Source organism: Schistocerca nitens, chromosome 3 (genome assembly GCF_023898315.1).
Source record: "Schistocerca nitens isolate TAMUIC-IGC-003100 chromosome 3, iqSchNite1.1, whole genome shotgun sequence".
Taxonomy (NCBI): Eukaryota; Metazoa; Arthropoda; class Insecta; order Orthoptera; family Acrididae; genus Schistocerca; species Schistocerca nitens.
This window is the reverse complement of record NC_064616.1, coordinates 412407966-412425682: the sequence shown is the minus strand read 5'-3', so window position 1 is coordinate 412425682 and position 17717 is coordinate 412407966. Positions and strand designations below refer to the sequence as shown.

The window sequence follows — 17717 nt, the reverse complement described above, 5'->3', positions numbered from 1 at the left end:
ATAAATGTTTCTTAGAATCAATCTGTTTTACATATTTCACTTAGAGAATGTTGCACAGAATATAAACACACTTTAATTTGGATAATGTGGATTTGAAAAAAGCTTTAACAGCTTAAATCAAGATAAAGTGTGTTGCAATTGTTTCTTGTAAATTTTTTTCATTAAGTCAAATTTTGGGGTCCAATATATTTAATGGTAATTGAAAATATAGAATTTTTAAATTTTGTTCGAGGTAATAATAATAGTTATTATTGCAGAAAAGATGGGCCACCTCTTGCATAATACTGTTTTTGCAAGCAATGAACCAAATAGCATGGTAAACTGTATGAGAAGGTGCTAGTTCATTAAGTATTACAACACCAGATGGTTTTGTAGTGCCATTACTCATTCAAGAGGGCACAGAAGTGCAGTACCTAAATAAAAACATTTTTATTCCCATGATCTTTTTTTTTAAATATAGAAGTCCTGAACCACATTTTCTGATGATGTACATTATTCTGATCAGTCAATGAAACCCATTTCTTGTGACTATTTTGATCACACCAATAAATACACCACCCGTTTGTGTTGCTTTATCTTTGATGGTGTCCTTTTCCTCGTGTCAGAGCTATTTCATTATCATATGTATTCAGTATAGGTCAGTGGTTAATCACCACTGAAAAGTGTCCTAAAACATTGGCACATCTCATCTTTTGTTTCTTCACTCTCACATGCTATGCTAACATCTTCTTCTACAGATGATTTTCTTATTTTGTATCTGTCCCACCCACTCTGGGAATACTACTAGCCTTTTGTTGTTCCCGTTATCCACCTGAAAGTTTCACATGATTCAATTCAATTTTTTTTCTTGGGCTTCATGACCAGTGTTAGATTTTATTTCTGGTCATTGTACAGCAAACTAATGAACGTTATCTTATCTTTGGTTTTACAATAATAATGTGCTCCCTCACTATTCCTTTTATTTATTTTATTTATTGTTTTGAGCAGTTTCATTTACTAGTTATTTTGCCAACAGATTTGGCGACAGAGCATATGTCCAAATTTTGCTCCTCTGTTTTCCTGTACTGTTCCTATGTCACATCTTTAGTGCTTCATAATAACCAGATTTTATATTTGATGGCACTAGGCTTGACGAACTGCCTACAAGAAGTCTTTTTATCAGAAATTACGTAGCAGTATACCAATCTCCTTATTTTCTGTTCTGTAGTCATTAGACTCATGACATCTTCAAATTCTGTGTTACCCACACTAATCATATAATTAAGATATCTTCTTACCTAATTGCTGTTTCATTTACATATATGAATATATAGAATCTTAGCAGGTGTTTGTGTTAATTTCACAGTAAATGATGAAACAGTTTTGAGATTTCATTCTAAATGGCTATGAGTGCACTTTCTACTGGTCAGTATTCCTTACATGTTGTCACTTTCTTCAGATGGGAACTATATTGATATATCTCTCTGTTTGGTGAGACACAATGTGAGTTTGGTTTTTGTGAATTTATATCTAGAGGTGATGGTGGAGAGAAACTGCGCTCCTCTGCCCATCTCTGGGTATGTCCTTGTTTTTATCCTCTACTAGTTCTTCAAGGCTGGCATTTTCCATTCTTGGCTACTGTCTGGATGCAGCATGTAAATCATAATGATACTCAGACTCCTGTGGGAACTCTAGTACAGAGTTTGCTAACCTAAACTGTATCTAGACATAGCATAGCATATGACATGTAATGTTCATTTCAAGTACAATTCCTGTGAGATTTTGTACAAAGACACAGATGTAATCTCAGTAATAAATAAAAGGTTCAGACAGAGCATGCATATGACCTGTTACCTAGTATACATGTTGTTGAATACAAATATTCACAATCCCTTTTGTCCTCTTTATTCTGATGTTGCAAGCATTTTTTGTGTATCTTTACTCTTTTCCGGTTTTCTGTATATCAAAATTAATTTCTTAATATTTCTTTTGTGTGTAATATTTACATGTTTCTCAAATTTAAAAGCAACTTCAATCATTTCTACAACTGCTAGTTCTGATTTAATTCTTCCAGTTTTATTCATTTTGGAATTCTGTTTATCATACACATAGAGTTTCATAATTCATACCTTTTTTTTTTTTTTTTTTGCAAAGTATGGTGTCTCAGTTTGGCAATTCTCTTGTATTTTAGGCTCACTTTAGAGCTGAAGGTACCTGATTGTTCTTTCCATTCTACTTTTATAAATCTTAATACAATGGATGCGTTGTGCCAGTTCAGTTTCTTAAGCACAAGCTCTTATTACCTGGTTAAGCAAGTTGGCAAGAAGCACTACTTGTTCAGCACTTTTGGAGCTGGCATGTGGGATTTAGATGCATGATGTCGACCAAGCTGTCAATTTTCCCTTGAGATAAGAAAGCCAGTAGACACAAGCTTTGCCACTTAGGTATTGAAATAACTAAAAGAAAATTCACTGACATATAAAAACAAGCTTGTGTGTCATAAAAAGAAACACATGTATCAAAATGTGGCAAAATTCCCTTTTGAAACATGACAGAAATGAATAAAAAAGAAAGAAAAATGGTGACTATGACTACATTTTTATAGGAAAAATGCAAAAACTAACTGTGAAGTCCCTGTACTTTGACAGTATTTCAGTTACGATCTTTGCATCTTTTTGGGAATGTTAATTCATGCACAGAGGAATTTCATTTGAATTTAGAAGTGCCTGAATAATTGAATAAATGTCAGTTGCATCTGTTTAATGTATTGCCTTCAATGAGATCTTGATAGTATAAATCTGGGGATCTTGGTATTCGCTATGGAGACACTTGTTACTTAGTGTGTTCTTTCAGAAAATCAATATTCTTGCAGCTGAGGTGAGATAAGGAAATTATATCCAGAAACTGCAGATCACACTTTCATAGATCTTTCATCTAGTAAAAAGAAAACACACTTTTTCAAACAAGTCTCTACAATTATGTCACTTCAGATGATTTCACTCACTGTTAAGCACCTAAAAGAATATTTTAATAAATCTTTTTTAAAAAAGCTGCCTCTTCTGGCAAACTAAAGATAAAATAAGTTTTTCTGTGAGTTTTTCCTGGATGTTTAACATTTTGTCATAAGGGGAAAGGCATTCATAGCAGTTGATAGTAATCTTGTTGTGTTAGGATGATTTGTCTTGTTCCAGTGAAGAAAAGAGTTTTTCATGTATACTAGGTAACAGGTCATATGCATGCTCTGTCTGAACCTTTTATTTATTACTGAGATTACATCTGTGTCTTTGTACAAAATCTCACAGGAATTGTACTTGAAATGAACATTACATGTCATATGCTATTTCCAGTATTTCTCCTTTGAATGAACAAGGTGATGCATTGGTAAGCCACTGAACTTGTTCTTAGGAGGTCTAGTGTTCAAATCCACATGTGTCATCTGGTTTACATTTTCAGTAGTTTCTCTACATTGCTTGTTGTGAATGTCTTCAACAAGGGCACTGCTTATTTTACATCTTCCATGTAGGTGCAGTGAAGTCATTTCTCCATCTCTAATGATACAAATGTAGATACTACTTTACACTAAAACTGTGAATCTTTTCAGTGATATTTGTAGCCAGCGTACACACTGACAGCACTAAAGAAACTTGTTTCTCAAATCAGGTAATAGCTTCAAAAATGTAGCCCATTTGGAAGCCTTCTTATACAATATCTTTCTCAGTAAGTGTGATGAACAGTTCTACTGTTTCCTTCTAAAAGCCAAGGTGAAAATATGCAAAACCTGCACATGTAGACAAAATCTGCCTAGTGCATCACAGTTAGTAGAATGTGATACCCATGGTGCAAATTCAATAACAACTCAGGTCAGGAAGGGAAGCTATAGTGTGTACCATACACTAGTGTGTGTAAATTCATATGCAGTTATTTTCCTTTGGATATTCCCTGGTATTGGCAGTATGTTGGTGTGGGCAATTTTGAGACGAGAAGTTGCAAACGCCTCTCTGGAGAGACAATATAAGAAGTATAATATGACAATATGTGATTTACCTTCAGATATTATGTAGTGGATATTGTTCATAGGATCACCTTATGTCTGACTTATATTAAGTTTTATGATATTATTGATAAGCATAATTATGATTTCTACCATTTAAAACATGCAGACTTCGAAGTTGTGCATTGTCATATGAGATTATCAAATAGCAATTGTGGTTTCTTGCTATAACCTGATGATTCTGTTTCCAATAGCGAATAATTTTTGGAAAAGAGATTTTCACAGCCACTTTTTTCTACCATCTTTATATGATCATCGACTGAAACACAGGTTTTATATAAAATAATGATATTTTATAAATATAGTATTTATTATAGATATTTAAATTCAAAATCAATGACTGATCTGTGTTGAAACAGTAGATTAGTTAACACAGTAGAAAGCTCTATTAACTTACAAGGGAACCTCCCCATCGCACCCCCCTCAGATTTAGTTATAAGTTGGTACAGTGGATAGGCCTTGAAAAACTGAACACAGATCAATCTAGAAAACAGGAAGAAGTTATGTGCAACTATGAAAAAAAAGCAAAATATAGAAACTGAGTAGTCCATGTGCAAGATAGGCAATATTATGGAACCGTAAGCTCAGGAGCACCGTGGTCCCGTCGTTAGTGTGAACAACTACGAAATGAGAGGTCCTTGGTTCAAATCTTTCCACGTGTGAAAATTTTAATTTTTTATTTTCAGACAATTACTATCCGTCCCTCCGATGTGAAGTAGCTGCGCCGTAGTATGGGGACGCTACACCTAAACAAGAAAACCTAAATCGGGCAAAGTAGAAGAATCTTTTTACCCATTCGCCAAGTTAGGTGGGTCGACAACATATTCCTGTCATGTGACGCACATGCCGTCACCAGTGTCGTATATAATATATCAAACGTGTTTTCCTTTGGAGGAATCGGTTGACCTATGACCTTGCGATCAAATGTTTTCGGTTGCCATTGGAGAGGCACGTCCTTTCGTCTACTAATCGCACGGTTTTGCGGTGCGGTCGCAAAACACATACACTAAACTTCTTACAGTGAACAGAGACGTCAATGAACAAATGGACAGATCATAACTTTGCCAAAATAAAGAAAGTAAAATTCTCATGCGAGGGGAGACTTGAACCAAGGACCTCTCGTTCCACAGCTGCTCACGCTAACCACGGGACCACGGTGCTCCTGAGCTCACTGTCCCTTAATGTTGCCTATCTTGCGCATGGACTACTCAGTTTGTATATTTTGCCTTTTTTTCATAGTTGCACATAACTTCTTCCTGTTTTCTCGATTGATCTGTGTTCAGTTTCTCAAGGCCTATCCACTGTGCCAACTTATAAGTAAATCTGAGGGGGGTGCGATGGGGAGGTTCCCTTGTTAGTAGGAGGATCAACTGTTATACAAAAATTTGATGCCATTTTAATACTATAGTTTTCATAGCCAAATAATTTTCTTCTGTGAGTAATATGTGCTGTGCAAAAGTATTAATTCACTTTCAAGTGAAATGATTGTATGTCCTGAATTAAAAGTATAGTAGTCTAAATTTTCTAGGTCCAGAAATTTTGAAAGGTTTGTGTTAGACTGTCATTTCTAGAAATTTTTTCTTTCTATTTGCGAAGTATGGCATATACAGACATATGTTCAGGTTTCATGTGTGGTAGACTATAAAAATTACAGCAGACTATACAAATTACAGCTTCACTGTGTAAATTACAGAGATCAGTGGAAGAAAGTTGGTAATATTTCTCCCAGTAGGTACGACTTATTCATTTTCAATATTAACTAGATTTGTACATGCATTATTGAGGTTTTGTAAGGCCAAATATTAACAGGAAAAGGGCATAACAACTGTAGTGACCATGAAGCCTCAGTAATATCTAGACATTAGTATGGCAACTGTGACTGGTACTCAGAATTCTAAAATATGTACAATGAAAGTGGAACCAGAGACATTTATAAGGAACAAATTACTTCTCATGCTGTCTGAAATATGCTCCTCCATTGTTCATAACTTTAATAGCCTGATTATTAAATTAGCAGCTAACTGAGGACCTGTAGTATGACAGGTAGTCACCTAAAATTGCTTGTCTCCATAAGCACACACACATATTTACTTCATCATAATTTCATAATTTTGAAGTTTGCATTGCAATTTGCATATTTCAGGAACAGGAATCTCTCATTTCCTTTATAATTTCAGTGTATTTTATTTAAAAGACATAACAGTTAAATTTATGGTAACAGATGGTGCATACTTTGTGCCATTACAGACAGTGCTTTTTCAAAGGTTTTATGAAATATCCTGTCCTGGTGGTTTTACATGTGGTGACTATAGACTGAATTAAATTTAATTGCCCATTGGTTTTCTTCCTTGCGTGTGATAGACATTTAAAAATATAGTGTTCTCAGGAGCTGTCTTATAGCATTACTGATGAACTTTGCTTCGAATTTGCACTACATGTGCTAACTTCAGATAGTTTCACAAATATTTTGTGCATCATTCTAAAATTTACGATAGCTAATTACTATTTTTCTTACCGAGGAAACATAATGTAGTAAAGTGAATCTGAGCATGAAATTGACTGCTTGTATCTAAGCACTAAATGTTATTGCATGTGAATGCTGAAGAAGGACTTGTTTTGACTCATCTGCACTTACATTTTATAATTTTCTCTGCATGTTTATGCAAAATTTGCATGTATCCAGAGAAAGTACTTTAAAGAATTACATTTCTTGTATTATATCATGTGTTTTGTTTAATGTCATGAACACGAAAAGATTTTTATTTATGAAGATAGCAAAGATCTAACACTTGATAATGATAAAATCTATTTGACAGACTTATGTTTTCTGGTTTTAAATTAAGGGTAAACAAACATTGTCATGTATAGATGTGACTCTTGAAAATATAAACTTTCATACATTAATTTTCAAAAATAACATATTTTCTTGTATCTAAATTTATCATAAATCAGATTTGTGGTAAGAAATTCCTTGAACATTTTCCAGAAAAAAGCGAATTAGAGTTATGTTAAAACTATAAATTTGCAAGTTACCGTAACAAGAACGTGACTCATTACTATATCAGCACTTAATAATGCAGGTGTTGGAACTTCAGGATGTGGCTGTTGCCTCACGACATGCATCACTCGATTCCCTCCCAGATCAACATTTGCATCCATCAAGTTATGCACCACACAGGACAACTGCAACTTCACGATCACCAAGTCCCAGGTAAATGGCCGGCCCTGTTTATAGCCGTATTAACCTTACATGTTCTTAGAAATTAGTTTTCTAATGCATTGTATTAGGCGGAAATATGTGTGTCTAATCACACCGACACATTTCTTTGGTTGTGTTTAATTTGTGTTGGTATACTTTAAGTAATTCTCTTCCTTCATTTCAAAAAATTGATACACTATAAGGTAATGAACAGCTTTTATTTCTTCTACTGCTGTATTATGAAATTCATTTATCGCAAGTGAGCTTTCAGACACATGATGTTCCTGTATCAGCACCATGTATTAATCATATTATTCAGCTTTGAATAATTAATAATTCATTTTGATTTAAACTAATACACCAAAGTAATAAAAATTCCTTACTTCAGTATGTGTGGTGACATGTATTTCTGAAACTATTTACTTTAGTAATTTGAGAAATTTCAAAATAAAATTTCTTATTGGAATTATTAAATTGATTGTGTGAAAGGATGCTGGTCAATGTACCTTAATACTGATCTTTATAGTGCTTGCCTGGGTTTCTAAACAATTAACTATAACAGAGCATAGCCAAAAATATGAAATTAATTATGGCTCATAAGGGTTAAATAATTAGAAATCTGTGCAACATAATAAGTAAAAATAATAGTCTTTCTTGCTTACAGGCAGATAATATTTATGATCTCCATTATGGAGTGACTCATTAAATCATTTACCCTAGTGATGGAAAGCAGCCATACATCATGTTTTTTGTGTGAAATAATTCTTACTTTATGTACTAAGGTCCAATTCCTTTGACTTGTAGTATGACCAAGCAGCTTGTAATAATTTCCCAATGTGCCAATTAATGAAAGGGGGTACATTATCCACATATCCTGAAGTATAACGCTTATAAATTTACTAATGACTGGAGGCACTAAGAAATCATGATTCTACATGTAACAGTAAATTAGTTATGGCTCATAAAGGTTAAATAATTAGAAATTTGTGTAGCATAGTAGGTAAAAATAATAGTCCTTCTTGCTTACAGCGAGACAAATCTATGATCTCCATTATATGGAGTGACTCATTAAACCATTTACCCTAGTGATGAAAAGCAGCCATACATCATGTTTTGCGTGTGAAGTAATTCTTACTTTATGCACGAAGGTCCAATTCCTTTGGCTTGTAGTATGACCAAGCAGCTTGTAATATTTTCTTGGTGTTACAATTAATGAAACAGGGTACACTATTGACCTATCTTGCAGTGAAACATAACTTTAGTAACGACTGGTGGCACTAAGAACTCATTATTCTACTTGTTAATGAAACATTGTTGATGATCTTATCTGACACTGTATGGAACAGGTAAAGCTATCATCAACCAAAGTTGTTTACTATGCATGTTTCTTTAGGAGTTAGTATGCTGTTGCTTTCCTCTTATCTTCGAAATAATTTATGGAGCCAGTTGTAGGGAGACCTACAGTTGAATGAAGACTCCAAACCGCTGTGGAGCTTCCCATTTTTCTCCTAACAAACCATTTAACCATAGCTCCTGTCATCTTGCTAGACAGGAGTGCTCACAGTATAGTCATCATGAAGATGTAGGAGAAAGTACAACAATTTGTCACTGAGAATGTCAAAATAAACGTCCTAGTGTATGTTTACAATATCCTGAACGAGTGGGCCCAAAGTGTGATACTAAAAACACCCCATAACATCTCCTGTGTGCACTGTTATTAAATGCATTGTTGGGCTATTAGCGTGCTCAGCTCCTCACATCATTTGAAAAGAGGCAATATTGTGACTAGTTGGATCGTCAGACCACACTAGATGCATCTGGTCAGCTACTGTCCAATTTCTGTATTGTTTGGCCCGTTGAAGACTTATAACTTTATGGGCCACTGCAGGCAATTGCCTTTTGTGAGCACCCAACTTCCAGTGTTCATCTTGTGCAGTTTTTTTTCAATGTGTTCACTCACAAAACAGTTGAGATGGACCTGCATTCACTGAGAGCAGCAGTTGCTTTACAGTTTTACATGATTGTTATTGCAAGGCATAACCCTCTTTTCTGGTCCATGTCAGTTAGGATCTTTTTATAACCACTGTCCTTATGCTTTTTTACATGGCTGTGAGTCATTCCTTGTAGACAGATTAGATGGTCCTATTGACACATCAACAATACGGGCAAGTTCCATCGTGGTGTGGTCATGAGAACATCCAAACATAATAGCTCCTTTCTACCATTCTGTCTGAGCTCCATGTTGTCCCATCTTGTTGAGCTGATTCCTTGCAACTAGCTAACTTATACACACAACTTCTCAGCCATGACTTATGTCAATGTTGGTGGGTTGTATCACAAGCTGGTACTAGTTCTGCACCATCTACAGTACCCTGAAGCTACCAGTGTACTCTTTTAAGGGGGTGACTAATATGTTTTCCAGTGAACGTTCCTTATTATTGATATGTAAGTATGTTTTATAATGTGTCAGGCCCACTATGTAAAATTCATTTTCAATTATTCATGATAGCATTGACTGTATGAAAATTCATAAAAATAGTTGATTAGATGAATAAAAATCTGACACACCATATAAGCATTTAAAAATTCTCCAGGTGGGAAGTTGCTCTGTAACACACAATAACCTTTCTACCCATACTCAATTAATGTACAAAAATCTTTTCATTGTCCTTTGATCCAAATTCACTGATATCAGTTATTTGCTTGCGCAGTTCACCCCTGTTTGATTCTTTGTCTTATTGTCAGTAACTGACCTTTATTAAGTGTGAAACAGGGATTGGTGGGGGGGAGGGGGGGGGGGAATATCTTCCTTCAATATCTTATTCCTTTTTGGTGAGTCTCAAGATCCAAGTTCAAACTGTTGCCACAGTATGTGAAGTATGTTGTTGCACAAAATATTTTGTAAACACCTGTTTTTATTTTCCTAGAACCAGATTACTAATTATCTGATATCAGAACAAGAAAACAAGTCTAGGCCATTGCATTCCCTTCACTGAATTTCACCGACTCAACAACATATTCAGGTAAATTTAATTCATCTGACATTTATACAAAGTTCAGACATTCCCATTAGCATGCAACTTAATATTCTGTGACTCTCACTCTGTAATACCTTAATCCAGTGCTCAACAGACCAAACCACTCTAAACACCATCATGAAATTTTCTTGGGATCAATGTCTTCTAGACAGCACCATGCACATGGAAGTACAGATTGTTCTGGCACTAGCATCTGTACTTGAGATGCAACCCAAATTCCCTGAAATTAATTGTCAAGAATATCTGATGATGTATGATATATTTTAGACATCAGAAATTCCTATGAGTGAACTTCTTAAGCCTCTCAGTGTAATAATTTGGTTCAGTTATTCCTTAACATTTCTGCTTCACAATAACATAATTAACAGTGGGTTTGGGCACATAAAACACCTATGAAATATCTGATCAAATCAAAGCGTGTTGAAGCTGACTCAGTTCTCATCATTCACTCATTATGTCAGGAAAAACAGTTATTATATTGATGTAAAGCACTTGCAATTTTATACCATTGCATGGTTAACTTGACATTCCATAGAGTGGGGAATGTTTGTATGCACACAGCAATGGAGCATTATAGTGTAGTTTATAAAAATTCATTACATCATCATATTTTTATCATATAAACCAGGGAGGTCCAACATTTTTAGTTTCAAATTGCATAGCTTATCATAAATTTAGATCAATGGAATTTTATGAAATTTCTTTTTTACCGATCATCTGATAGATGCTCACTTCCTGGGCTGCACTGATACTTTCTTTGGGCTGCATGCAGCCTACTGGCTGTGGTTTGGACACACCTGCTAAAAAACTATAAAGCTATTTGTCTTCAAGGAGAAAATAAGTTCCATATAACATCTAAAGAAGAGAACCCATCATGACAAACATATGCTCAAAACTTTTTTGGACATGATAATTTGAGCTAAATAAATATGCAGATTACAATTTTAGTCCAATTATACTGCAGTTACAATTGTAGATTTTATAGTGTCTGTGTGGGTAACTGATAGTTGAGATTACATCCCATGGGATTCCAAATAATTCGGGAATGTGGTAATTTGGGTGACTTACCAAACAAAAAATGATGTCAACACACAACTGGCACCTTGCACCAAAATGGCAGAACTGGAATTCTGTGACAAAGTGGTTACTGATAAAGTTACAGGACTTCAGCACCATGTTGCTATGCTGAATTTGTGTATTCTGTAAACACAAGATATTGTGGATAGTTACTCACATAGTGACTAATACTCTAAATAAAAATAAATGAAGATATCGCCAGTTTTCCCAGTTCCTTGTTTTGATTGTCTCCATCATTGTGTTGTTTTCCTTGCTGCTGTAGCCTGATAAATTCACTGTCCATGCTGTTTTTGAAGTGGAAATCATCACACAAAATCTATTCTTTTGAACAACATTAACAATTATATATCTATTTGAGATCTTACGTGTTACAAAAGAAGGATGTGTAGTTACTGAAACATTATTCTGAATTTTTGTTGAAGCAATACTCAATCTTAAACATCACCATCCTGCATCAAAATAGTCCATACACATATACTGATCAACCAGAACATTATGACCATCTACCTAATACTCGGTATGTCCATCTTTGGCATGGATAACAGCAGTGACACATCATGACATGGAAGCAATGAGGCCATGGCAAGTTGCTGAAGGAAATTGGACCACATCTGCACACACAAGTCACCTAATTCCTGTAAATTCTGGGGAGGAGGGCAATGAGCTGTGATGCCATGTTCAATCACATCCCAGATGTGTTCAATCGGGACCAGATTTGGTGAGTTGGAGGACCAGTACATCAATTCGAAATCACCACTGTGTTCCTCAAACCACTCCATCACACTCCTGACCTTGCTACATGATGCATTATCTTGTTGAAAATAGCCACTGCTGTCAAGAAACATGAGCATCATGAAGTGGTGTATGTGGTCTGCAGCCAGTGTAGAATATTCTATGGCCATCATTGCACCTTGCACAAGATCCACTGTACTCATGGATGCCCACATAAATGTTTTCCAGAGCATAAAGGAGCCGCCGCCAGCTTGTCTCCATCCCACAGTACAAGTGTCATTAGCTGTTCCTCTGGTAGATAATGGATTTGCGCTCATCCATTGACATGAAGAAGAAGGTATCAGGATTCATCAGATCATGCAAAGCTCTGCCACTGTGCCAACATCCAGTGCCAATGGTCATGTGCACATTTCAGTTATAGTTTTTGTTGTCCTGGTGTTAACATTGACATGTGCATGGGTCATCAGCAGTGAAGGCCCATCAGTAGGAGTGATCAGTCATTGGTGTTCAGACTCACTTGTACTCTGCCCAGCATTAAAGTCTGATGTTAGTTCTGCCACAGTTTGCCACCTGTTCTGCTGTACCAGTCTGCTCAGCCTACAACATTCAACATCTGTAATGAGGGGCCTTTGCTCAACTCCACAACATCTGGACATGGCTTCACTTTGGTTTCACCATGTGTTGAAGACACTCACCACAGCATTCCTCAAACACCTGACAAGTTGTGCAGTTTCCGAAATGCTCATGCCAAGCCTGCTGGTCATCATAATCTGCCTGCAGTCAAACTCGCATGTACTCTCTGTTCTACAATGGACTACCCGGTCACTGACACTACATGCACTGTGCATGTGTCTAACTAGCAGTCATTCCTTGCCAGGTGACACTGCTATTGCCTGGACAGGTTTATACCAACAGTAGGTTGGTAGTCATAATGTTCTGGCTGATCAGTGTAAGTGAAAATTTGATTTTACATCAACATAAAATAGCCAAAAATCTTACACCATTCTGCAACAAACACCAGTAGCAAACATTTAAATCAGGATCAAAGAAGAAGCCCTAGGGATAGACAAAAATCTTCCTCACTTTTGTAGTCATTTCTCAGCAAATAAAAATATTATTTCTAAAATAATTAATAATGTTATATGTATCATGCTTTATTAATACCAACACACACTCACAGTTTTGCATATGGATCACCTACAGTAGGCATTTATAAAGGCATCATTTACCTCAGAGGATATTTCGGTCAAAGTAGTGACACGAGAGTCAAACCAATGGCTGTGTAAACTGACATCACCAGCATCAAGCTCAATAAACGGCTCATGGTTTCATACTGGGGAAGACTATGAAGCTGTTAAGGGGAGTTGGAATGCCGGAAAATGGAAAAAATTCACATTTTCAGTTTTTAACCTTATAACTTAATTTGAAATTTTCTGCTTAAAATGGTGCAAAATTTGTTAAGAAATTCCAATTGGAAGTATTTTTATTTAATTTTTCAAAATTACATGTGCGCCCAGCAAAGTTACCCATCTTGTGATTTGTACACATTTAAATCTTCGCATTTCCGAAAACATTACATATAGAAGGCTGTGGATTTCACTCTTCAGTTGTAGAATCTTTGATCCTTCCATAGGTACCATTGTTTTTACGACTAGCTGTGTTTATTGTTCAGTTTTTGATCTGTGAGTGTTTGTTTTGAGCCTCGAGTTTAGTTTGTCGCTCATTTGGAGTTTGTTATCTGTCTTGTTTTGACTTTCAGTGGTGAGTGCGTAGTTTCTACGATGCCTAGGAGTGCATCATTATTTAAAAAGCGAAAGTTTCGCGGTAATAGATTTACAAATAACGTTTGTTCAAGTGATTCTGCTTCAGCACCTGTTGATGCTGGTGAAAGTTCTGACGTTTGTACAGCTGAGATGTGTGAAGGAGACACGCCCACCAGTGCATCAAAAAAGAAGTTATCAAACTGTGCAAGTGAAATTACAGATGAAGCTTCTAATGAACAATATGTTTTAGTCGACTTTCCTGTTTTTACTGAGTTTATGAAGAAATGTTTGTGTTGTAATCTTTGTGGAGGTTCTTTTGATATGAACATAACAAAATCTATAGGACTTTCCTGCAAAATTGCTATAGTTTGTGCCAGTTGTGAAAATGAGACCTGTTTTTGGAGCTCTAAAACATGCAGTAGCAATTTGTTTGAGAGTAATATCAGGCTAATGTATGCAATGAGAGCAATTGGTAAAGGACATACTGCTGCTCAAACATTTTGTGCCATAATGAATCTTCCACCTCCACCTGCTAAAATTGACAATTACACTGAAGTGATAGGAGATGCTGTTCAGTCTGTAGCAGATTTATCAATGAAAGCTGCTGCCAGTGAAGCAAAATATATAAATGAAGGAAACCCAGATATCCCTGTTGCTTTTGATGGAACCTGGCAGAAAAGGGGTCACACATCCAAAAATGCTGTTGCTACTGTTACTAGTGTGGACAGCGGTAAAGTTTTGGACTATGAAGTGCTCACTAAACATTGTTACCATTGTGCATCTGGTAAGATAGAAGCAGCTCACATATGTAGCAAGAATTATGAAGGTACGAGTGGAGGCATGGAGGCTGCCGCTGCTGTGAAAATGTTTAGCAGATCAGAAAAAGAACGGGGAGTATTTTACACAAAATTCCTTGGAGATGGGGACTCCAAGGCATACAAAAGTGTTACAGAATCCATGCCATATGTCAATAAGACAATAACTAAACTAGAATGTGTCGGTCATGTTCAGAAACGAATGGGCACTCGTCTAAGGAAACTGAAACAGAATCTGAAGGACAAAATTTTGTCAGATGGTAAAACCATTAGAGGTCGCCTGTCAGATAAAATTATAAATGAATTACAACAATACTATGGTATGGCAATAAGAAATAATGCAAATAATTTGCAGGAAATGAGACAAGCTGTATGGGCCACATATTTACATCGATCATCAACTGATGATAATCCTCAACATTTTGCTTGTCCAGATGGTCCTCAGTCATGGTGCAATTATAGAAAATCTCAAGCTACTGGGGATCCTTATCACCATAAAAATTATATTCCATTGGCTGTTATGGAAGTAATTAAACCAATATATAGAGACTTGGGGCATCCTGATCTTCTGCGAAAATGTCTTCATGGTTGTACCCAGAATCAAAACGAGTCGTTCAACAACCTCATTTGGACTCGTGTACCTAAGAATGTATTTGTTGGGATAAAAACATTGAAATGGGGAGTCAGTGATGCTGTTATTTCATTCAATGATGGTCATATGGGTAGGCTAAAGGTCATGGCAAGGCTCGGCATTGCTCCTGGTATCAACACCATCAGAGGTCTTCAGCTTCTGGACAGCGTGCGAGTAAGGAAGGCTCAGTATGCAGCTGAATTTAATACAAAAAAAGCAAGGGCAGCAAGGAGAAGAAAGCTTCTAGGTGAAGAAGAAGAACTAGAAGATGACCCTGATTACTCTGCTGGACACTTTTGATAATAGAATAAAAGGTATTTGTGAATTTTCATAATAAATTACTTTAATCGCATTTTCTGGCATTTGACATTTTTAGTGTTACATGTACCTTTATCTCATAAACCACTCAACCAACAACATTCAAATTTTCAGAAATGCTGCAAAACAGTTCAAAGAGGCCACTGAACTAGAATCATGACAAGAACTGGCTTATTCTCTGAACTAGGGAAGTTTATGTTATACTTTTTCCAATAAAAAATGGCTTAATGGTAAAAAATTCATAAATACTATACCAACAAAAAGAAAACATTGGTTCTAGTTCAGTGGGCTCACAATATATGCTGAAAACCTCTGCCAGAATTTCAAAGTTCTGAAGATAATAGTTCCAAAGAAAAAGGTACACAAAGTTAGCAAATTTAACATTGGCGAGATAGGGCATTCCAACTCCCCTTAACAAAGTGGTAAAATTCTCAAGTGCTGGAGAGGCCTAATGAATTTTTTGTTCCTTTTAATTATTTCCTCACATGTTTTTGACATATCTATCAAATGCGGATGTTGTAGAAAACCATTGAAATCCTCCTCATGAAGCAAAAAGAAACTTGCAAACATGTGTTATCGAACAAATGCTATTAGCAAACAAGTACTTTGTTAGACACTGAAAGTAACAACACATGTTTCATGTCTCTCTCTCAACTAATCATTTGTGAAACTCTTTCTAGGTGATAACACTTTTGTTACCATGTTCTACTGCACTCTAGTGAGCCATTTACAAATTTAGTATGTGTTTACTTCAGTGGATAGATTGGCCAATGTAAGATACAAAATAATATCTATAATGCTATAAATGATTATTATTAAATGTTGATTAATGATGTATCAAAGCGTAATAGAGAGATACAGAGACAGTATTTGGGAGTGAAGGTTCAGACACATTGTTGATTTCTTTCAGAGCCACAACTCCAAATCACTGATACATGGAGTTAAGCAGCATTCCCAGGCACAGCCTTAGGACTAGTGACTACCTATTTGATAAACATCACTCAGTATCAATAGTTATAACAATGTTGACTGTTATTACTCAAATTTTTGTGTTAAATATTTGAAATGCTTCTTGATAATTTAAATTCTGTAATACAGTATCAAAAGATATATTTTAGTCCATCTCCTGGAGCAGCACCACCTCAGAGGCTTTATGTACAAGCCTTACCTGTTCAAACTTATAGTTATGAAGCAGCAGTTATGATGATAAGGACAATAATGTGGGACCAACATACATGCTAATAAGTGAAAGCAAATCCAGGGTCAGTTCAAAAATTGCACACAAGCAACTTAACTCCCCACCCCTCCTGTTCTCTTGTACACTTTCACTGGTGTCCGTTTTTGCTACTAATTGTGATACACACTGCATACAAATATTACGCTTAGGTGCCCCTCTCAATTTGGCACCCAGAACAGGCTCTACTAATTGTGACATGTGTTTTATAGAGATCTTACAGTTGTAGGCCTGGAACTACAAGTGGCGGTTTGTGTCACTTGGGCCTTAAACCAGCCCTCAACCCACCTCATTCCTTATAATCTGTGTTATAAGTTTTCATGTAGAATTGTAGATGACAAGCTTTGCCATTCACTTTTCATTTTTTCTTTGTCTTCTCCCATCATACCCCCACTCCCCCTTCTCACCCCCACTCTCTCTCTCTCTCTCTCTTTCTCTCTCTCTGTGTGTGTTTGTTTCCCCTCCTCTCTGTCCCCCCCCCCCCAAACAAATCACACACACACACACACACACACACACACACACACACACACACTGCATACCTATGAGGGTCATTCGGAAAGAAACAAATTTTTTTTTCTACAGAAATTATTATTTGATATAATTAAACGAAACTGTATTTTACGTACAATCTGATACCCAAGCTACCTTTCTGTGTAGCTACCATGCAAATTTAGGCACATATCATACTGTGTTATGAGCTTTACTATTCCTTTTGCATACTCAGTTGCCACAAAGCTGTTGAACCACTGATTAACGGCTTCTTTAAGTGCATCGTGACTTCCGTAACATTGTCCATCCAAGAAATCATTCAATTTGCAAAACAAGTGATAATCACGTGGGTCTAAGTCTGGACTCTGTGGCAGATGTTGAAACATTT

At 36.1% G+C, this 17717-nt stretch overlaps 1 protein-coding gene across 1 annotated transcript in view; it reads left to right on the top strand.

The window, feature by feature from the left end:
- Positions 1 to 17717, top strand: part of LOC126249255 (voltage-dependent calcium channel type A subunit alpha-1-like) — a 125982-nt gene that overhangs the window by 47031 nt on the left and 61234 nt on the right. The window contains exon 3 of the mRNA XM_049950910.1: positions 7111 to 7241. The gene's annotated coding sequence lies outside the window, so the exon portion shown is untranslated. The remainder of the gene's footprint in view (positions 1 to 7110; positions 7242 to 17717) is intronic.